Source organism: Theropithecus gelada, chromosome 13 (genome assembly GCF_003255815.1).
Source record: "Theropithecus gelada isolate Dixy chromosome 13, Tgel_1.0, whole genome shotgun sequence".
NCBI lineage: Eukaryota > Metazoa > Chordata > Mammalia > Primates > Cercopithecidae > Theropithecus > Theropithecus gelada.
In genome coordinates, this window is record NC_037681.1 from 16631620 (window position 1) to 16654141 (window position 22522).

Genomic DNA, 22522 nt, shown 5'->3' on the forward strand with positions numbered 1-22522 from the left:
TGGATTATTTAGAAGTGCGTTGTTTAATTTACAAGTGTTTAGAGATTTTCCTGACTTCCTTACCTTACTGAGTTCTGGTTTGATTTTATTATGGTCAGAGAACATAATCTGTATGATTTGAATCCCTTTACTTTTTTCTTTCTTTTTTTTTTTTTTTTTTTTGAGATGGAGTCTAGCTCTGTCACCAGGCTGGAGTGCAGCGGCACGATCTTGGCTCACTGCAACCTCTGCCTCCCATGTTGAAGTGATCCTCCTGCCTCAGCCTCCCGAGTAGCCAGGACTACAGGCGCGCACCACCACACCCAGCTGATTTTTTGTATTTTTAGTAGAGACACAGTTTCACCATGTTGGCCAGGATGGTCTCGATCTCTTGACCTCATGATCCACCCACCTTGGCCTCCCAAAGTGCTGGGATTACAGGTGTGAGCCACCGCACCCAGCTGAATCTCTTTAAATTTTTTAAGGTCTGTTTTATGGTCCAGGATAGTGTATGTTTTCAAAAAGCCCTTGAAAATATTTGACATTCTGTTGTTGTGGGGTGGAATGTTCTATATGTACCTATTAGATCCTATTGGCTAATTGCATTGTTTAGATCTTCTCTCTTCTAGCTAATTTTCTTTCTAGAAATTCTATCAGTTGCTGAGAAGAAGCTGATGAAATATCTAACTACAACTGTGGAAATGTTTATTTTTCCTTTCAGTTTTATTAGTTTTGCTTCATGGATTTTGAGACTCCATCACTTGGTGTGCACATATTTAGGATTATTATTTTTCCTAGTGGATTGATTCTTTTATTATTATATAATATCCCTGTTTGTCCCAAATAATTTTCTTTGAGATCCACTTAATCATATATTAATACAGCTACCTCTGTTTTTTGTATTATTGCTTGCATCTATCTTTTTCTATACTTTTGCTTTCAATGTACCTGTCATTGAATTCGAAATAATTTCTTATAAGCAACATATAGTTGAGACACTTTTTAAATCTCTAAACCAATCTCTGCCTTTTAATTAGTATATTTAGACTACTTACATGTAAGGTAATTATTGATATGTTAGAGCTTAAGCCTGCCATTTTATTTTCTGTTTTGTGTAACTTTCCTATGATTCTCATTTCTGTTTCTTTTTTGTAATTTCCTATAGATTACTTGCACAAGGTTGAGAATTCCATCTTGATGTGTTTATAATGTGTTTGAGTGTATCTCATTGAATAGCCTGTTCAGTGGTTGCTCTGGGTATTATAGTGAACATATGTGACTTATTGCCGTCTACTGCTGTCAACATTTTACCACTGCAAGTGGCATGTGAAAACCTTACTGCCATTGAGGCCCCTTTACCTTCCCCTCATTGACTCAAGTGAGAACTGGTCTTATAATTTTTCATTCCCTCAATCAAATATGATTGATGACACTCCTAAGGAATAGGATAGCCTATTGTATGTACCCATATATGTTCTCTTTCCATTGTATTTGCTTCCTGATGCTCAAGATTCTTTCTTTCATCATTACCCTTCTGCTTGAAAACTTGTCTAGCCATTCTCTAAAATTAGGTCTGTTATCTGCACAATCTTTTGGTGTCTTGTCATCTGACAATAGGTTTACTTACCATTTATTCCTGAAGGATAGTTTTGCCAGATATAGAATTTGTGGCTGACAGGTATTTTTTTCCTTTCAGAGCTTTGAAAAACGTGTCACTTTCTTCTGGTCTCCAGAGTTTCAGAGGAAGAGAAATCTACTGTCACGCAAACTGGTATTTCCCCACAGGTAATGTGTCATTATCCTCTGGCTGCGTTTAAGAATTCTTTTTGGTCTTAATGTTTTCAGAAGTTGAATTATGATATGTCTTGGCATGGATTATTTTGGATGTGTCCTGTTTGGGATTCGCTCACTTCTTGAATGTGTAGGTTTATGTCTTTTTGCCAAATCTGAGACGTTTTCAGCCATTCCTTCTTTGAATTCTCTTTCAGCCACAGAATCCTCTGGGACTCTGATGTTACAAATGCTGGATTTTTTGTTGTTGCTATTTTGACACAGGTCCCTGAAGCTCTGTTCTTTTGTTTTTCCGTTTATTTTCTCCCTGTTGTTCAGACTGGGTGAAGCCTTCGGGTCCTTCCTCAAGCTTATCAATTCTATCCTCACTCAGCTCCACTGTACTATTGAGCACATGTAATGCCTTGAAAATTTTTCAGTTACTGGGTTTTTCAGTTCTATAATTTCTGATTGTTTCTTTTTTATAACTTCTATTTATTTTCTGAAATTTTAATTTTTCCATTTGTGTCAACAGAATTTGTAATTCATTGTTAAAGCAGTTTTACAACGACTACTTTTAAATACTTGTGAAATACTTTCAACATCTGATTTGTGTCAGTATTGCCATCCGTTGATTGTCTCTTTTCTTTCAAGTTGTGATTTTCCTGGTTCTTGGTACAATGGGTAACTTTTTACATTATATCCTGAACAGCCTGGCTATTATGTTTGGAGATTATCGTTTTAGGTTTTGTGTGTGTGCTGGTTTTGTGGGCTGTGGGTGCAATGCTAATTTCATTTTCACAGCCTTTGTGGTGCTACTTTGGTCTTCCTGGTTTTTCTGGAGCTGCTGAGGCTCCCACTGGACCCTGCTGGTGCTACCTAAGGGGATATGAAGAATTTCCCTAGGCTGGTTCCTCTAAAGGTGGAAAGGGATCCTTCTATGCCTTGGAAATAAAGAGTGCTTCCTGGGCAGGATCCCTCTTGCTGGGGCCACCCTGCCACCCATGTCTCTGGGTGGGAGAGACGGATCTCAGATCCCTGGAGACTAAAAGACAGAGAAGATGGGGCTTCCCATGGCAAAACCCCGCTTGCCAATACTGCCCAGCTTCTGGTGCCTCTCAGTGGAGGAGAAAGGTCTGAAGCCTGCAGGAGAGGAGAGTACTGCCCTTGTAGCTTTTTGTCAGTGGATCTCCTGATCCATCCCTCTTGGCATTGTCTGGGGAACTCTTGTTTCATCCAGCAGAGGCATGAGCCTTCCTGGGCCACTTCCTATTGCAAATTTGATGTTGGGAATCACAGATGTGAGTCTCTTTCTTCGAGTGGGTGGAAGGTTGTACACACAGCATAGCCATGCTGCCATGGTGTTCCTCCACTCCTTAGTTTCCAATCAGTTCACCTTCCTCTTTTCACCTTTCAGAGCACCCCTTTGGTTACCTCTTACAATAAAGAGAAATTCTTTGGGACTTAGGGCCAGGCAAACAATTCTTAGGCTTGACACCAAAAGCACAATTCAATGGATAATTTGGTCCTCATCAAAACTAAAAACTCCTCTATGAAAAATTCTATGAAGAAGATATAAAGGTAAACTACAGGCAAGGAGGAAATATTCCCAAGCCACATATCCAATGAAGGGGATAGTATCTTAAAACTCAGTAGAATCAAGAGAATGAGAAGACAAGCCACAGAATGGGAAAAACATTTGCAAGAGACACATCTGATAAAGGACTGTTATCAAAAACATGCAAAGAGCTCCTAAAACTCAACAGCAAAAAATCACACAACCCAATTTAAAAATGGGCGAAAGGCCTGAACAGACACCTAACCAAAGGAAATATTCAGATGGCGAATAAGCATTTGAAAAGATGTTCCACAGGGTACATATTACATAATTCCATTTATGTAATTTAATTGAAGTAAAAATTATAGAAGTAGAAAACAGATTTGTGGTTGCCAGGGACTAGGGACAGACAGGAGTCTGGGGAAGGAAGTGTGTGTGGCTATAAAACATCAACAGAGGGATCCCAGTGGTGAGGGAACTGTTCTGTATTTTAACTGTGGTGGTGAGCATACATACACACACCCTTACATATGTGATAAAATTGCATAGAATACACACACACACACACACACACGTACCAGTAAAGCTGGAGCAATCTAAAATGGATTTTTATCAGTGTGAATATCCTGGATGTGGTAGTGTGCTGTAGTACTGTGAAACATTACCATAGGAGAAAACTGGATAAAGGTGTCTCTGTGTTATTCTGAACTTGAATCTATAACTATTTCAAAAGTTTTAAATTGCTTTAAAAACAATCAGTGGGTAATTTACTTCTTTGGGTGAACTGAAGCTGGGGGTGTGTGTGCAGGTGCGCATGTATGCAATACAGAACAGAGTCTCGGGTTTAGTATTTGTGATTTTGGGGTCCCATGGGGTTAACTGGCAACTCAGTTGTCAGCCTCAACCCTTCCTGGATTCTGGAGAATGAGGACACTTAGAGGAACTCCTCTTTGTCACTTCTCCCCTTCCAAATACTACCGATTCCAACATTTCACACAGCTGTCTGCATCAATTCTAAAAACAGAGACATTGGTCTAGGTGAGGCTTTCCTTGTCCACAACACTTTTCTGTTGTTCTTTGATTGTTTGCTTTTTAATGGGAAAAATGGTGGGGAAAAAAATGGGAAGATTTTCTACCGCTGTGGTAGAAAATTAAATAGTTTATAAAGTTTCAATACTCGTTAATAGATGTTAAGTGCTGTGACTTATTAAAATGCTAATAATTCTTTAGCATGTAAAAATTAAGCATAAAACCTCTAACATGATCAACTTAATTGTCTGTGGTACTGATGCAGAAGGATGGTAATGGGGAATGCAGAGTGAAATCTTTATATTGTGTATTTGTAACAAAAAAGAGCTTGGCCAAAGCATTATCTGAAGAGAAACTTAATTAGACCATTGGAAACATAACAGAAAGCATCGAGTCAGTAATTGTGAGCAGGAGTCCAAATTCTCCAGGCTCCTAGAGGAAATCTGGGAATGTCTTTTGCTTCCTATGTAGATAACCTGGCATCCTCCCAGGACTGATTTTTTTTTTTTTAAACTTTGTGTCAGATTATGGTATAAACATTTCTCCAAGTCAATAAAACTCTTAATACACATAATTTGGTGCCTTTATAATGTTCAATGGAGTAAATGCATCATTATCTTCTTAACCATTAGAATATGTAGGCTTTCTTATTTTGCTTTTTATACCCATGGTGTTTATTATGTTCTTATGTGATAGTCCCAGGAGAAATACCAGATGAGAAAGAATGAACCTCTTGATGTAATATGATGTATTTTTGTCTAGATTTTTTTTCCAAAGGTGTTGTGTAAATTTACATCCCTTAGGAGAGGGTTTACCCCAGGAAAGCCTTTCCAGAATCTAGTGGTGTATGCTTAAAGAGAAACATGTGCTAATTTAGTAACAGGAATATGATATCCCACAGTTCTTTTAATTTGCTTTTTCTTGTTTGCTAGGTGGGTAAAACTTTTGCCCTGTGCATCTGTTAACAATTTAAAGTCGTTTTTGAAAATTGTTCGTGTCCTTTAAGTAATACCTATGAATGATTTCATCTATTTTATTGACTCTAAAATTCCATTGAGGAGCCAAAATGTAATTTACTTCATCCTTTTTCTGCTGTTGGATACGGGTTGTTTATGAATTCTACTATTATCAATTGACTCTTGTATTCATACAGTGGATGTTAAAAGGATGGCTTTTGTGTGTCAGTCACTGTTCCTATAGCAGTGAACTGATCAGACAGAGGGACTGCCCTCAAGGAGTTCACACTCCCCTGTAGGCAGAAGAAACAGATCCTAAATGGAGAAGCACATGATATGTCAGCAGGAGCTGTGAAGCTCCTAGCAGTGCTGTGAAGAAAAATAAACAGGCTAAGGGGAATCAAGGGTGGTGGGGAGGCAGAGTCCAAGCTATTTTATGGGGGGTATTTAGAGAGGCTCTCATTTATAGGAGACTAGAAAGAGATAGGGGAGCAAGCCAGCAGATATCTGGGGAGAAAGTACTCCAGTCCGAGGATACAGACAATGCAAAGGCCCTGGGGCAGATATTAGAGAAAGGACAGGAGGCCCACGGGCTGGTAAGCAGCAAGTTAGGATGCGGTGAGAGACATGGCCGGGACCCGATTTGACTGTAAGCAGATGGAAAGCCATCTTGGGGCTTGAGGCATGGAAGTGGTCGATACCAATGACCAATGACGTGGCTTTTTGTAAAAGCCTCCTCTGGCTGCTGTGTAGGGAAAGATGATAGAGGGGCACAGGGGAAGCAGAGCCCAGTGAGGCCACTGCAATATTCCTGGTGAGTTATGCTGGAGGTGGTGAAAAATGGTTGGACTCTAGATGTAGTTTGAAGAATTGGCCAATGTGGGTTGATTGTGACATGTGAGAGAAAAAGAGAAGTCAAGGACAACTCAAATTTTTTTTGGCTTAAAGTACTATTCATGTCGAAGTAGAAAATGGCACATTGGCTCCAGAACTCTATTTTTGGATATAGGAAGTTTCAGACGATCCTTGAGCCAAGGATAGATGTGATGTGGGCAGCTGGTGGGAGCCTGCCACTCCTGTAAGAGGCCTGGATTGCAAATCCAAACCCAGTGGTCATGAGCAACTGGAAGTCCTAGTACCTCCTAGGGAGTGGGTTTGGAGGGGAGGAAGAGCTGAGAACTGAGAATTAGGCCCTGGGTACTCCATCGATCTCCAGGTAGGACTGATGAAGAGGAAGCAGTCTAGGAAGCAGCACTGAGATAGGAGAGCCAAGAGACGTGGTGCCCAGGATGCCAGGTGAACAAAACTGTTTCAAGGAAGAGATGGTGCGTTGGAGGAGGGCTGGAAACCAAGCATGACAGAAGCTGATGTAGATGCAAATGAAGGTCAGATTGGAGCACACTGAAAAGAGATTGGAAGAGAAAGTGGAGATGGAGACTAACAGACCACCATTTCGAGGCGTTTTGCCACAAAGAAGAGCTGACAAATGGGGGCTGTAGTTCACAGGGGATGAGTAACAAGAGGGTTTATCTTCCTTTTTTATAAACTGGGAGATATTTCACCATGCCTGTATGTTCATGTAAAGAGGGGAGAAATTATGATTTGAGAAAAAGAGGGGCAATTGCTGGTGTGAAGCCCTTGGATAGGCAAGAGGGGACAGGAGCAATGCCCAAGTGGAAGTGTGGGCTGCAGTGGGCATATGATCAATTCCTCCATGGTAAGCAGGAACAGGCAGAGGACCTAGGTCTAGATTCGGGTGAGTTCCTAGGTTTGTTGGGGGAAGCTTGCAGAAGTTCTTTTCTGATTGCTTCTCTCTTTCCATTGGAATAAGCAGCAAGTTCATTGGCTGAGAGGATGGTTGGAGGCAAGAAGGGCGAAAATAGCTGTCAAGGAGAGCAGAGTGGGCCCGTGAATGGATGAGGGGAGTTCAGGAGTGCTCAGGCACCACTTGAAGCAAGTGGGAGGGATTTTGCATTCAGACCTGCTGGCTGGCTGTGTGGTTATTGTCAGCCCCATTCAGCTGCTCAGTTGCAGGTGTGAAGAGGGTTGGGTTTCATCATGATTGGGGATTTGCCGGCAAGTGTAGTGCAGGGCAAGAGGGCCAGAAATTCTAAGGGATAAGCACAGGAATGATCCCACTGGAATCTAATCCTGGACAAAAAGGAGGCTAAACGTTAAAGGATCTACTACGATGTTCTTCATGAACATAGCTTCTTTCATAGTCCCATCTTTAGACACAAGAGTCACAGCAATACCTATAGAAGCACAAATGTACAGTACTCAACGCTTAAGAGAGATAAGTTGAAAAGTTAACTGCCTTACTAATTAGCTCCTAGTTAACTTCTTACTAACTTGATTCAGGAAAGTCTGAACTTTGCTAAGGCATCTTCTAGGGATAATGCATTTAAAAAGAAGGGTGGTAAAACTCCGGCTTGGGGAAAGAAGAAGGTGCATTTTCTCTTCAAGCTGCCTAACTAACATGGTGGCCTGGGCCTCACTCAGCCCATTAACTGGATCCAGGAGAAATTCTGTTATGCAGTTAACGAGGTTTTTAGGTACCACTGGCAGCTGCTTGAGTGATGAGCTCTCAGGCAGTGTAAATGACATTCTTACTCAACCTCCAATCCGTTCAGTGAACAAATAGCAAAGCTCCTGCCCTCATGTAGCTTACAGTCTAGTGGGGAAGGAGGCAATAACAGAATTGAGAAGTAAGATACAAGGCAATTAAGAGGATAGAGTGTTTTAGGGGTTGGGGTTGGGGATTACACTGTAAATAGAGTAGTCATAGACAATCTAATTTTGAAAGTGACACTTATATAAATACCTGAAGGAACTAAAGGGGCGAGCCTGTGAATATCTAGGGAAGAGTGTTTCAGGCAGAAGGAACAGCAAATGCAAAGGGAGGAGTGTCCCTGGTGTGTTTAAGGAGACCACTGAAACTGGAGCAAATGGAGAGGTGGAGCTCTCCTCTGGTCTGTGTGATAAGGATAAAGTTGGAGGCGAGGGAAGGAGCAGAGAGAGCTGCAAGGTGATCCCTGCAGTCACCCAAGTGAGAGGCTATGGGGGCGTGGTCAGCGGGGGATGCCATCATGGCCCTTCACTCTCAGTTCTCATTCTACCTTTGCAGACCTCCTCAGGGAAGAGACCTATAGGACTTTGAGACAAGGAAAGTCTAAATAATTGAGGAAGTTTGACAAGGCCTCCACTGAGAACTAACTTGGAGAACAAGAAAACAACAACAACAAAGAGTTTCTGGGTTCCAAGCAGGAAGGAAGTCAATAACCATAGTCCAAGAATGGGAGAACTTTGTTGGATTTCTTGGTTCTTGCCACTTCCCCGTATTTATTAGCTTGGCACCCTCAGTGCATTTGTGGTGATTAGCCATAACAATGAAACGCCTCACAGAGACAGGAAGAGATTGGGAAGTCAAGCAGATGGAAACTTTCTTTGCAGCCAGGCTGGAATGGAAAGTAACTCACAGGGAACTGGGACCATGGTGACAACTCTAGAAGGCTCTGGTGCAATGGGGTGGGGGAGGAGCTTATTGTTGATGACAACTTTCTAGAGGCCTCTGAGCTATCCGAAAGTGGTAGAAAACAAGGACATTGTTTAATGCTTTTCCTGAAAGCTGACTATCTCCAAGAAGCCACATAATATCACCTAGCCATCTCCATCTTCAGAGAAGTGCCACCGGCATCTGAATTAACATCTGTTGCATTTTGTGCTGGACTGCAAAATGATGGTAATTTAATTTCATCACACTTTTGCTCATTCACAAGCTCATATTTTGGATCAAATGGTTCAGGGAGTTCAGTTCACTCCAGACAAGTTTCTAGATGACCCAGCCACAACCTAGTTGCTTGGAAGAAGGAAAAGACTCACCCACAAGTGTCAACTCAGTAGAATTTTTGACTTTTACCTCCAATAGTGTTCACTCTTAAAGGTGACTTGATTCTCTTAAGAGCCTATCTTGTGGATATTTAAGGACAACCCTGTGGCGAAGGGATGTGGTCTGAAAGGAGCAGTTTTTCACAAACATCCAATCAAGAAGAAATAGAACAATCTAAATAGACTACTAACAAGAAGAGAAATTGAATTATTAATCAAAAAGCTACCCACTGAGAAATACCCAAGTCCTAAAGTCTTACTGGTGAATTCTACTGAACATTTGAAGAAAAATGAATGCCAATTCTTTAACAGCTTTTCCAAAAGACAGGAAAGGAGGGACCACTTCCCAACTCATACTATGAGGCCAGTATAACCATAATACTAAAGCCAGACCAAGACATCACAAGAAAAAAAAGCCACAGACCAATATCTCTTATGAATATAGATGCAAAAATTCTCTGCAAAATACTAGCAAACGGAATCCAGCAACATGTGAAAAGGATTACAAACCATGATCAAGTAGTGTTGTGTTAGTGTTCTCCAGAGAAACAGAGTCAATAGGATGTGTATATATACATTTATATGTATATGTAAAAAGACATTTATTATAGGGAATTGACTCATGTGGCTCTGGAGGCGGAGAAGCCCAGACCCAGGAGAGCTAATGGGATAGATCCAATTTGAGTCTTAGTCCAGATGTCCCAGCTCAAAGACGGTGAGGCAGAAGAGAGAATTCTCCGCTGGGTGCGGTGCCTCACACCTGTAATCCCAGCACTTTGGGAGGCTGAGGCAGGTGGGTCACTTGAGGCCAGGAGTTCAAGACCAGTTTGGCCAACATGGTGAAGCCCTGTCTCTACTGAAAATACAAATATTAGCTGGGCATGGTGGTGCGTGCCTGTCATCTCAGCTACTCAAGAGGCTGAGGCACGAGAATTGCTTGAACCCTGGAGGTGGGGGTTGCAGTGAGCCGAGATTGCACCACTCCAGCCTGTGCAACGGAGCAAGACTGTCGAAGAAGAAGAAGAGGAAGAAGAGGAAGAGGAAGAAGAGAATTCTCTTTTACTCAGCCTTCTGTTATATCCAGGCCTTCAGCAGATTGGATGAGGCCCTGCACAGTGGGGAGGGCCATCCGCTTTAAGGAGAGGAGCCTCTGGTCAAGATTACAACTACAAGTGGCCCCATTAAAGGTAGCGATGTGATTACTCCCAGCAGGTTCACAGATCCATGCAAGTTACCCTGGGTTCTTGTGAAGAACTGCTCCTTTCAGACCACATCCCTTCGCCACAGGGTTGTCCTTAAATATCCACAAGCAAACAGCTACCTATCAATTGAATTTTGGGAAACCAACATGCCTCCCTGACCTCAAATGAGTCCCCAAATCCCTCATTCAAAGAACTTTAGCAGATCGGATCACAGTTTTTGTTTCCCGTAACTAAGAAAATGTCCCCACGAGAGACATTTACACTTTGGTAATGAATAAAGTTACACACATTTCATGCTATACATGGATAAAAATGGAGAGACGTTGGGTACCTCTGAGGACCTAAAGATAATCTAGGAAGCAAAGGGTGATGAAAAGGAACCATTTTTGATTTGCAGTGTTGGCTTTGACCCCTCTAATAGGCAATCAAAAATAAAGGAAGATCCCTTATCCTTGGATAAAGCTTTTCCATTGATAATGCATGTGCATGATCTCATTTGATCTTTGTGAGTAGCTCAGTGAAGTAAACATGAATGTGATTCCCATTTTCAGGGAAAGAAAGTAGAATATAAAGATAATGATCACCCAAGGTCACCCTGCTATTGAACAGTAGAGCTGGGACCTAAGCCCAGGTCTCTAAATTCCAAATCTTTCAACGACACTGATGTGGAAGGAGTTTGTCTACTTTTCCCCAGACAGAGGTTTTAAATCGCAGCTGGTACCCTTTAACATGAGACAACAATTCTTTAAAAAATAATTTTCAAGGAGTTCCTTATATCAACTGAAAACTAGGAGAAGAAGAGTGACAAGCACTCCTTTTATAAATTCATCATTGGAAAGCTTAAGTTAATCTCTTGCCCCCAAAGACTGCACCCTATAGAGGATGTGTAAATTGCTATGCCATGAGCCTGCATTTGAGAATTTGCTGTTTTAATTCAGGCCCTTGATGCAGCAATTGGGTTCTGACAAATGAATTAAGGAGAGTTTCAGAACTGGCCCTTGCTGGAGGGAGGAGGGGTTTGATTGAATTACTCTAAATCCTAGGAGACATGCTAATGATATTAGCATTTGTGCTGCTCAGAGTCAACAGGAATCTGCCTTGCCCAAGAGTACCTGTGCTGGTGGCCTGAAAGTGGGTCAGAGATTTTTTTTTAAGATAAACATTCTTATATTTCCATATTAAACACTATGTAGGTCATTGCATACCAAAGGGCTCAGTTGATATTGAAGCTGAAAGAATCAGAATTGTACGTCTTTCTGCTACACAGGGTTGTGGTGGCTGAGCAAGGGGCTGTTTTTGATGCAGGAGGTGGGGTGCAGTGGAGTTGAATGGGAAAAGAGAGGACGGAAGAGCATGCCAGCCTCAGATCTTCTCTCTGAGAATCAGAGACCTTGGAAGGTAAAGCAGGACAAGCATGAGGTCTCCAAGGCAGGGCACTTTGATAGAAAAGGAACCTTCAACCCTCATGAGCAAACATGAACTGTACCCCCGGATCACAGGAGGCCTTGGTCACCCCTCTGTCCTTGTCCTCTGGCTAGCTAGGGGACCAGGAGCAGGCCCGCCTTGAGTCTGATGAGGTGTGCATTGAGTTGGGGGTGCTGTGAGGCAGGAACTGCATGTTGTTCAATCAGTTGCATTAGCAATGAGATATGGCATCTGCACCTCCTGTATCTTGTAGCCCTGACACAAAACCTGGGGTGCCCCACCCTGGTTAGGACTCTGGCACTGAGGACACCAGATGGGATTGAAGGATCACCTCCACCCTTGCTAATTGGTTTTTCTATGATCTTGGGGCTTCTTGCCTGCTTCTATTAAAACACTCCAGTTAGAGAAAAGCCTTTCTGGGAAACAAAGGGAGTCAACAGGATGTGAATATATACAGGGAGGTATGTCATCGTATTTTTATTGAGACATCTGGGGATGCTTTGAAACATACACCTTAAAAGAGTCATATTTCCAAGGCCTGAAAAAGAACAAGCGTGTGAAGTGACCTTGACCATGCAACTTCTTTTCCCTGACCTCAATTTCTTCATCAACTGATGAACTCAACAGGGATATTTGGGCTTACTGATATAATGACTGGAGGATTCCTTGAGGACACTATTCTGCCTAGGAAAGCCTGGAATATAAGGATGTTAGAGAGATACTGGTCAAGACCTTGTGCTAAAGTTGATATACTACTGCAGTAAGGGCTCTGCATCCCAGCGGGGCTGTCTGATGCCCTGGCCATGGGGAGTGGGCTTTTCTAACACCCATTCCTAAAGAAGACCTTAGTTCACTCCACCTGGTTTACCTTTCACAAGTGGGACCCAAGACCCAGCTCTCAAAGTGAATGTGTCTAACACTTGTGAGCAGCTCTCGGGGCAGAGCTGGCGTGGACACCTCTGAAGGACCATCCCGGCTCCAGAGCTTCCTGTGCGGTTGGCTGAGGCCTTCGCTGGGCATCACAGCCCAATTTCTCAGCCTCCCAATCCCACCTCCTTCTCTACTGTTGATCCTGAGAGCCCAGAGGAACTCCAATGGCAGAGATGGGATTGGGGATCAGACAAAAGGGAAGAGGTTGGACAAGATGACCACGGAGGTGTCCTGAGGCTGTGATGCTAAGTCTGTATTCACAACCCCAAGGGGTCTGGGCTACTAACTAATATGACAGATTCCTGAGCCCTGCCTTGGCCAGCCCCACTGACCTGCATTTTTAGCAAGCTCCAGGACCATTCACCCAACCACTAAGAGAGAGCAGCTGCCTTAGAAGGGAATCCTTGTGGTCTTGACTCCAGCATGGCTACAAGGCAGGTCGGTTCTTCTTTGTTAATATTTTAATATTTTTAATTTTTATTTATTTATTTTCTTGACAGTGGGTTATGAGACTGGCTAATCTTTGTATTTTTGGTGGAGACAGGGTTTCACCATGTTGTCCAGACTGGTGTTGAACTCCTGGCCTCAAGCAATCCACCTGCCTCGGCCTCCCAAAGTGCTGGGATTATAGGCATGAGCCACTATGCCTGGCTGTGAAAGTTCTGAGTCATCTGAGGTCAGTGGGGAATTTGGCTGATGGTCTTCTGGGTGTAAAGGAAGAGGGCTGGGACCACTGGGGAGCTGTATCTTTCACAGAATCAACTGTCATTTAAGGGAATATCAGCACCCATTGCCACCTCTTCTTGGTCCAGCACGCTGTCCTCACCTCTCAGAGTGAAGTGACCTCCAGATTTGAATGGTTTTGCTATTCCTGTTTCCTGCAAGGTCTGTTAGACTCCAAACAGATTTTTCTGGAGAGGTAATTTACATAGGTTATATTGAAAAATACAAGGGTCAGAGATTATTTGCAACTTTCAAGTGCAATTATCCAAGGATGTTGAGACTCATCCAAAAAAAAAGAGAAAAACCTCTAATCGGCTATTAAATATTTATAGGTCATTTTATTATTAATTTATTTCGGCAGGAACTCAGGAAAGCCCCCACACTTTATAGCTGACCTAATCATTCAGAGCTAACCCTGGCCACACAAAATGAGCATGAATCATATCATGAAACTCTGCAGCAAAAAAACTCAAATTTTAGCTTTACAGTTTTCTTCATTACCAGTTGAGCTGCCTTCCAGCTTTGCACCCAAACACACTTTCTCTCTGGTCAGTCCTTGCTTCGACAAGACCGTAGCCAGGGCAGCATGCTGCAGGGAGGGGCACGAGGCTTTGCACGCAGAGCTCCAGCGCTGGGTAGCCCCATGGCCTGGACAAGCTACTTGACCTTTCTGAGCCTCACCTCCCTCCCCTGTAAAATAGGGCCACTAAATTCCTTCCTTTGCAGGTTTCTTGTAGGGCTTAGATGAGATGGAGGCTGCTAGCACATAAGACGGGCTGAAGCTACTATCAAGCGAGACTGGACATGCCTGAGTGCACAGTAAACAGTCGGATACATCCTCCTGCTCGCGGTGTTAGGCAGAATTAAATAAATGCCCAGAGCTGGGGCAATGGCAGGGGAGAGGCTGTGAGGGTCCTCACTACCTAGTCTGTGAAGGAGAAACAACAAATGACAGGACAAGGAGACAAGGCTAAGCACCAAATGAGCAGCAAAGATAAATACTCCAGAATTAATGCTGCAGAAGCACGTGATCTGGAAGGCCCAGGATGGCTTTCTAGAGCCGCGGTTCTCAACCTCGGCCGCACAGTGGCATCCTCTGAGCAACCTAAACAAGGTGCCGAAACCTGAGTCCTGCTCCCAGCGACTCTGATGGAATCTGTCTGGGGTAGAGGCCAGACATTTGTGTGTCTGGAAGTCTCTCGCTTATTCCAGCGTGTAGCCGGCTGGGATCTGCTACGCTACAGGAACGTGACCTGAAAACAGTACTTATTTCCTCTGACATCTGAACGGCACTTGGCCATTTCCAAGCACTTTCACCTGCATGGCTTCAGGAGACCCAGACTGGTGGGGGAAGGGGAGGAGTTTGGACCAAGGCCTAGAGGGCTCTGTGACAGTGATGTTTCCCTTCCAGAGAATTCTGGGTCTATTCCTTGGGTTCTGTGGTCACAAAGCTATCAAAGTCACCATTTCACTCATTCCTTAGAGAGAAAAAACAATTGTCCCTTAAAACAGGTAAAGAGCCTTCAACATCCGGTAGAAATAGCTCCCAGTCTTTGCAGCTCATACCATTTGAGCAAAGGATACAAAATTACAAATACAAAAACCTTAAGCTTCATTAGCTTTAGGCTAGATCAGCCCCTGAGAGGGGGGTCACGTGCACTTCGCCCCTCACGAGGTTAGGTAATGTGCCCGAGGTCCCATGGCCAGTACCGGGCAGGACTGGCGTCGGAGTCCAGGTCTAACTCTGTAACCTCTTCTTGGCTACTGGGAACCCCAGTATCTGTCCTGTCAGAGTCACTGAAACGTTTTTATCTGAATATTGGTCCCACAGTGGAAGTTAAACTTGTCTGAGCCCTGACCAGCTGTTCGTCTCCATCTGTAGGTACTGTCCCAGAAGTGCTTCCCAGGACGGGGGCCAGGAAAACCTCTACTGCCAAGGCCCACCCTTGCACACAGCGGCCCCCAGGCGAAGTGCCAAGGACTGCACGGGGAAACCTCTGGTGTGGCTCCAGCCAAAAGAAGGATGTTTATGGGCTGGCCCTGCCAGAACATTTTCTGGGGTTTAAAAACAGAGCTGGAACTAAGTCCTTTTAGGGAGGCAGGAAGCCAGTGCAGGAGTTGCTGCTGGCAGAAGGGAGCCTGGGGCCGTGAGGAGCCCGCCTGGGGCTGCGAGGAGCCCGCCTGGGGCTGGCAGACAGTGACAGAGAGAAGCTCAGGGATGGGATGGGGTAGGGTAAGAGCCAAGGGGCCACCGTAATCCTGGGAGCGCAGGCCAACCCCAGTGGTGGGGAGCAGAAGAATCAGTGTCCAGCCACCTCCACTCAGCCTGTAGGCCTTAAATGTCCTTTCATCCTTGTAGAGGGGAGGTACCTGCTCAGAGTCCATGGATCAGGGTTCAGCTGCCAGCTCACACTTCCACACCCTTACCTTGACTTTAGACAAGGCTGCTTGTCTCTTTTGGCCCAGGTTTTTCATCTGAAAAATGAGGAGATAATTATAGGTTCCTTGCATGGCAGTTGCAATGACCAGAGAGGAAGTATGCAAGAGTTTAGGCATGGTTTAAGGCCTCAGTGAACCACAGCTACGCTTGTGACACTAGCTTTTTAGAACATTTTATTTATTTTGAATGAATGAGGAGTAACATTGCTTACTCTCACAGTGAAATAGACATGGAGAACCTCAGGGTGGAAATGAGGACCTTGAGACTCCCAGAATCACCACAGCTTCTAGAACTCAGTGGCCTGCAGATGGTCAGTGGTGGAGAAAGCCTGGTGGATTGACCAGGCTCAGAACTCCAGAGAGCCCATGGTTGAGGGTGACTCTGCTAACTGAAGGCCTGCCTACAGGCAGCCTCCAGTTTGGCTTTTAGTGACAGCCCGTGAGCCTCAGGCTAGGAGCGCTGCCTGCGGTGCGCAGGGTCAGAATGCATGTCTCCCATGCTAAGCCACGGTAGACAAGTCACGGTGAGGCTTATGTGACCTTTTCTGCTGTTAAAAGGAGAGGTTTCTTTCTGGCATCTCGTCATAGGCTGTACTGATGAGAGGTGCTGGAGCGAGCCAGGAGGGCTGGTGTCCAGACCTGGCTCTGCTGTCGGCCAAGTGTGTATGACCTGGAGATGGTGTTTCCCCCTGCTGAGGTCCAAGAGGCCTCATTAGCCAAATGGAGGTGTGGCCTGGATGACCTCCAAGCTGCTCACGCACTTTATTGCACCTATTGCAACAGTCCATGAAAATACATCTAATGAACCAACTTTGGCTGTGTTGTCAAGCAATAAATACAGTCAATGAATAAACGAATCAATCAGCCAGGCTTTCAAAGAGGACCCATTCAGGGCTTAGTGTGGTTCTAAACACTTGGGAGCATTCAAGGAAACTTCGCTGATAGTTAACTCTCAGCCTTTCAAGAACCCACAGTACAGCTGGCATCCAATGTCCCACCCACTGCAGTGGCCTCTCCCAATTCTATCACCCATGTCTTTGTTTGAAACTCTCCCATGCACACTGATCTTGTTCTCTAAATGCCACTTCCCTATACAAGAAACCAGGGCTGCTTGGAGAAATGGCTGACTCCAGGACTGGGACAGGAAAGAACAAGATTGACCTGGACCATCTTGTAATGTCCGAACGTGAGGAAGTACTCAAAGAATGCTGGGGACATGTTCAAAGGACTCAGGAGACAGAAGCCAGCTTGAAAGGGCTCCCACTGACCAAAATATGGGACAATTTGAGAGCATCTAAACACGTCATGACAGTCATATATTTTAAACCATTAAAATAATAAGATTCCTCAAGTCCATGCCTGCATAAATACATAGTCACTACTGGGAAAGCAGTCACGTGTGGTCAGTGCATCCTGCTTAGCTGTGGAAGATGGGCCTTGGGCCTTGAACATTTTCTCATGGGAAGATAAAGAGCCTGCATAGCCTGTGCTGGGCTTATCACCTGGGAGGGGATAGCGCTCTCTGTTACAAATTCCATGTCCACATCAGTATGTGGGCTGATGGCCATCAGACACATCCCCAGCTTTTTGTATTTCAGACCCTACATGGGGAGAGCTGGGGGCCCTTGAAGTGTGTTGTGTGTGATCACACTGCCTACATCACCTATGGAGTGGACCCACCAGCCATGGGGTCCAGCGCAATGCCAGGGGCTACATCTTGCGTGCATGCTCTCTCTCTCCTGGCTGCAAGTCATCGCTGGGCCACTCGAGCCAGGTGTGCATGTTGTCTGTTTTCAAAGACCTTAAACCATGTCTGGTATCTTCCCTGGGTGACACTTACCTACTTTTTAATGTCGGCCATATGCATGTTATATTCTATCCTGCAGCCCCGCCTGACGACATGCTGAACAGGGAAATACCCTCAGATATACAACAGAGGGAAAACTCTTTCTTACAGTCAATTGCCAACTAATACATGTTGAATAATGGAGTTAAAAAAGAATGATGGAGTGGTTTTTTTTTTTAATCGGTATTTTGCAATTATCATGGTAATAACTGAATTAGGCAAAGAATCAGCAATTTTGCTAAAATGGTGGGGTGAAATTTTGATGAAGGCTATGACAATAATTACAAAAGGGAAATTGGTAAATTTAACAGATAAGAAACCTTCACCAAATAATCAGAGTTAATATCACCAACAATGGGACAAGCTGACATCAGGCACAATACATTGAGAAGGATAATATGGATGTGAATTCCTGAATTTGGTCATTGTGTAATGTTATGGCAGATACTTAAGGTGGTCCTCATGGTCCCATCACCTGGTGTTCTTTTTTGAGATGGAGTCTCACTGTGTCACCCAGCCCGGAGTGCAGAGGCGTGATGTCGGCTCACTGCAAATTTCAACTCCCGGGCTCAAGCCTCCCAAGTAGCTGGGATTACAGGCGCCCACCATCATGCCTGGCTAATTTTTGCATTTTTAGTAGAGACAGGGTTTCACCATGTTTGCCAAACTGGTCGCAGACTCCTGACCTCAAGTGATCTGCCAGCCTTTGCTTTCCAAAGTGCTGGCGTTACAGGCATGAGCCACTGCACCTAACCCATCTGGTGTTCTTGACTTGTGTGACACCCTTCCCTTGAGAAGGCGCAAGACCTATGACTTTCTTCTAACCAATGGATTATGGCAAAAGTGACTAGAAGTCTGCAGTTATGTGCACATCATTACATGATTGTGTTATGTAAGATTGTAACCCCTTCCTGCTCGCGTCTCTCACTTTCTTGCTGGTTTTGAAGAGTCAAGCTTCCATGCTGCGGGTTATCTGTGATGGGAAGCACTGAGGGTGACCTCTAGGAGCTGAAAGCAGCCTCCCGCAGAGATATCACAAGAAGCTGAAGCCCTCAGTCTTACAGCTGCAAGGACTGAACTCTGCCAAGACAGGCAGATTCCTCCCCAAGCAAGCCTCAGATGAGACCATAACCCTGATCCACTCTTGATTACAGCCTTGTGCAACCCTATCCAAAGAACCCAGCTAAGCCATACCCAGGCTATGGGATAATCCCACTGAAACTATGGGATAATAAATGAGTGTTGTCTTGAGCTGCTAGGTTTGTGGTAATCTTCAAAGCAGTAATGGAAAGTGAGAGTGAATGTGTTCTGTAACAGAGTGTCCTCACTTATGGAAGATGCATCCCGAAGTATGTAGGGAATCATCATACCTACAACTTTGAGAAGACTCAGCAAAAAATAAATAAAATAACATAAAACTATATATGTTCACAGAGAGAGACAGAGCCTATGTGGCAAAATGTGAACATTTTGTGAATCTACATAAAGGATATATAGGAGTAATTACTGTAGTTTTTCTATAAGTTTGACATTTTTCTAAGTAACAAGCTCACGCCTGTAATCGCAGAACTTTGGGAGGCTGAGGCAGGTGGATCGCCTGAGGTCAGGAGTTCCAGACCAGCCTAGATGGCATGGTGAAACCCTGTCTCTACTAAAAACACAAAAGTTAGCTGGGCATGGTGGCAGGCACCTGTAATCCCAGCTACTTGGAAAGCTGAGGCATGAGAATCACTTGAACTCGGGAGGTGGAGGTTGCAGTGAGCCAAGGTTGCGCAATTGCACTCCAGTTTGGGCAACAGAGGGAGACTCCGTCTCAAAAGAAAAGGAAAGAAAAGAAAAGAAAAGAAAAAAGATAAGCTCTGCCCCATCACATTACAACCTATTGTCCTGAACAGCATCACATTCTCAGACCAGTCCACATTCCACTGTGCTGGAAGGAGTAGACAGTGAGGAACCCACAATTTCTGAGTTTTAGTGTCTTCCCAACTACACTCTCCCCCAGCCTGACCTTGGGAATTACTGACACAATTATCATCTCGTTTGTTAACATTTGGTATGTATTGTTGTTTCTTTTGGTTTTGAAAACATGTGCCTTTGATTTTATCATTTCCTACCTTTTCTTGCAAGTAAGAGGTAAATTAATCTTATGCCTGATGTCCTGTGTTTTGGCGTTTTGAACTTGAGCTTGCACTTGACTGTCCATGCTACTATTCATTTGTGTTTAAGGGTTGGAAAGTTCATCTGAGGCATTTTAGTGAAACTAGAGCACCCCATTATTTGTAGTGTCCCCAAGATAAGGAAGCATGACTTCATCATTGTTAAATGCACAGTTCCCGTAAAGAGTCAGTTGGGTTTTGGAAGAAATGGGCTATTTGATGTGATGGCTCATAATTGTGGTGAAGGTTTAGATCACCTATTGGCTCAGGTGCCCCAGGGGACTTGCTCTGAAGGGTCCCCAGACCCTAATCAGATATTGTGCAAATTTTGCTCTTGAAGACTTGGTCTGGGCAAATATTTTTTGAGTAAGATTGCAAAAGCATAGGCAACAAAAGCAACAATTGACAAATGGGGTAACATCAAGCTAAAAATCTTCTGCGCAGCAAAGGAAGCAGTCAAGAGAGTGAAGCAACGATCCACGGAATGGGAGAAAACATTTGCAAACTACCCATCCTACAAGGGCTTAATCACCAGACTATGTAAGGAACTGAAACAACTCAATAGCAAAAAACATAATAAAAATAATCAGATTTAAAAATGAGCAAATGACCTGAAAAGACATTCCTCAAAAGAAGACATACAAGTGGCCAACAGGCATACGAAAAAATGCTCAACGTCACTAATCATTAGGGAAATGCAAATCAAAACCGCAATGCGATATCATCTCACCTCCGTTAAAATGGCTACTATCAAAAGACAAAAAAAATAAATGATGCTGGTGAAGACGTGAAGAACAGGGAATGTTTGTGCACTGTCGATGGATGGAACACACATTGCGCACCCACTGTGGATAACAGTATAAAGGTTCCTCAAAAACCTAAAGATAGAACTACCATATGATTCAGTAATCCCTCTGCTGGGTAAATATCCAAGGAAAAGGCAATCGGTATGTTGAAGAGATCCCTGCACTTCCACGTTCATTGTAGCACTGTTCACAATAGCCAAGGGAATCAACTTGTGTTCATCAATAGGTGAATGAATAAAGGAAATGTGGTATGCATACACAATGGAGTACTATTCAGCCACAAAAAAAGAATGAAATCCTGTCATTTGCAGCAACACAGATGGAACTGGAGGTCATTATGGTAACTGAAATAAGCCAGGCACAGAAAGACAAATATAGCATGTTGTCACTCATATGTGCAAGCTAGAAAAAGTTGACCTCATGGAGGTAGAGAGTAGAATGATAGTTATTAGGGACTGGGAAGGGTAGAGGGGAGAAGGGGATGAAGAGAGGTTGGTTAATGAATACAAACATAGAGTTAGATAGAAGGAATATGTTCTAGGGTTTGATAGCACAGTAGGGCGACTATAGTTAACAATGATATATTGTATATTTCAAAATAGCTAGAAGAGAAGATTTGGAATGTTCCTGACACAAAGAAGTGATACATGTTTGAGGTCTTGGATATCCCAATTACCCTGACTTAATATGCATTGTATGCAAGTATCAAAATATTACACGTCCTCCATAAATATGTACAACTACTACATATCAGTTTAAAAATAGATGACAGCCAAGGAAGAAGGGCCTCCAGAGAGCCCAGTGGGCCAGGACTGTGGGAGTAAATGAGCTTCCTGAGATTACCTGAACCTTGGTGTGTCCATCTGTGAGTAGGCCCCTTTCCTGAAGAAAGAATGGAGACTGAAGGGTCCGTGCTGCTCCAGGTGATGCCGATAGGGCCTGGCGGGGCAGCACTGGCCACCCTCCCCTCACTTTCTGCTGGCACCATGCTGACTCAGCCGCAGGTCTGCAGCCAGGACACTGGGCCCTTGGGAGTCTCTGAGAAGCAGTCATTGGTCTTTCAGCTCATTACGAGCCAATGGCTGGCATGCTTGTCTCGTGGAAATAATTTCTTTATTCCCAATGCCCCAGTTTTCTGATAGCTTAACCACACGGATGGGTGTTCCTTTTTTTCTCCTGGACAGACGATGGCATCCTAGCACTTCCTTAGCATACAAAGCACCCGCAGCATCTTCCCTTGTTTGACTGAATCAGACATGCTGGAAGAGTCTGAGGTTCAGGGTTTTGCTTCCAGTCCTCGATGAAACAGATGAACGCCATAATCCCCGTATTTCCTAAAAGGGAGACATGAAAATCTTGCGTGTATACTAAAAAGTGTTCCCATCTCATTGAAATTCAGGCTTGAACTATCCACCCTGAACACGTCCAGAAGCCCTTTCTCAAATTCTGGAAGCCGTGATCTCGGGAGAGAAGTTTTCCATCTGTCTCCTTACGATGCTAAGCTGTTAGTGCAGTTCATTATTTATGACATCTCCTGCTTTACGGTAAGCCATGATTTTCTTTTTTGCCACGTATTAAGAATTCAGTCGGGTTGGTATAAAAATAGGGTTGTTATCTGCGTCTCCAGACTGACTTTTTGAACAGTATATTTTTGGGGGTTACGGGGGTGGTTATAATTATTCCCAAACTACTTTCATTCTTATCCAGTACTTAATATTGACTTTGGTTATTCACAATAATGCTGCTTCTTATCAGGTGTGTGTGGCCGGAGTGGCAGTAAGGAGACACGTCTTCCGAGGCCCTGCATGTGTCTGT

At 44.0% G+C, this 22522-nt stretch overlaps 1 long non-coding RNA gene across 1 annotated transcript in view; it reads right to left on the reverse strand.

Annotated features, from left to right (window-relative positions):
* The window catches only part of LOC112605415, a 41206-nt gene extending 19095 nt beyond the window's left edge, over positions 1-22111 (reverse strand). The window contains exon 1 of the long non-coding RNA XR_003115413.1: positions 21551-22111. This is a non-coding gene — a long non-coding RNA (uncharacterized LOC112605415). The remainder of the gene's footprint in view (positions 1-21550) is intronic.
* Positions 22112-22522: the final 411 nt, after the last annotated feature.